Source organism: Propithecus coquereli, unplaced genomic scaffold (assembly GCF_000956105.1).
Source record: "Propithecus coquereli isolate 6110/MARCELLA unplaced genomic scaffold, Pcoq_1.0 Scaffold1086, whole genome shotgun sequence".
Taxonomy (NCBI): Eukaryota; Metazoa; Chordata; class Mammalia; order Primates; family Indriidae; genus Propithecus; species Propithecus coquereli.
In genome coordinates, this window is record NW_012134814.1 from 55,855 (window position 1) to 56,728 (window position 874).

General features: G+C 35.4%; 1 pseudogene; it reads left to right on the top strand.

The window, feature by feature from the left end:
* The window catches only part of LOC105813268, a 37,145-nt pseudogene that overhangs the window by 35,904 nt on the left and 367 nt on the right, over positions 1-874 (top strand).

Sequence of the window (874 nt, forward strand, 5' to 3'; positions counted from 1 at the left end):
CTTGCTGTTTTTTCACTTTTTTGTAATTGACATAATTGAGTTGATAGACTATTGGGCCAATCTGGATAAACACTGAAGAGGCTTCATAAGTCATCAGGTTGTTTTGACATTTACTGGAATGAAAAAACAAGACGACACTAGGTGTATAATAGATGTTATATAATTAGCACTGAGTGTTTGTGTTGAGGTGATTTTGTGGCTCCAGGTAAGAGATTGAAAACAGGCAGGTGAAGAAATGACATTGATTCTGCATGTGCAGAGAGATCACTTGTTTAGAGGCTGCAAAATTTACTGTGTCTGAATTTAGAGACAGGAATTCTGATTCTTTCATTTCCTCATTGTCCCCAGTGTCTTGCTGTCTGTTTATGTTCACCCTCAGCTACACGTGCACCGCAGTCCTTCCTCTTTGCCGATTCTATGGCTACAGCTTTCTCACTGTTCTCCCCACCGCATGTCATTTCACACAGTACCTTATAAGTTCTTATGAGACCCTCGGATTTTTTTCATGTGGTCAATTTTTTTTTATGTGGAGAGTTTGAGACAATTTATAGGTTATAAATGCAACATTCTGATCACTTAAGCGAGGTAAGGATGATTCAGTGTCCATGTACAAGAGGGTTAAGTCAAGCAGTTAGCATTGTTTCTCTTTGTTTGTAAAAGGAAGACGTTATTAGATCCTAACACAAAATGTAAATATAAAATGACTTAGTGTAGGTAAAGCATTAATAACAGTGAACCATATATTGTGGATGATATGTAACGAAAAATAACAGTTCATGAAGATCCTAAGAGTAAGCATATCTTAGAAATAAATTCTGAATGAAAGATAATGGTATGTGATGAATTTTGAATTTAAAATTTTATGAAATACTTT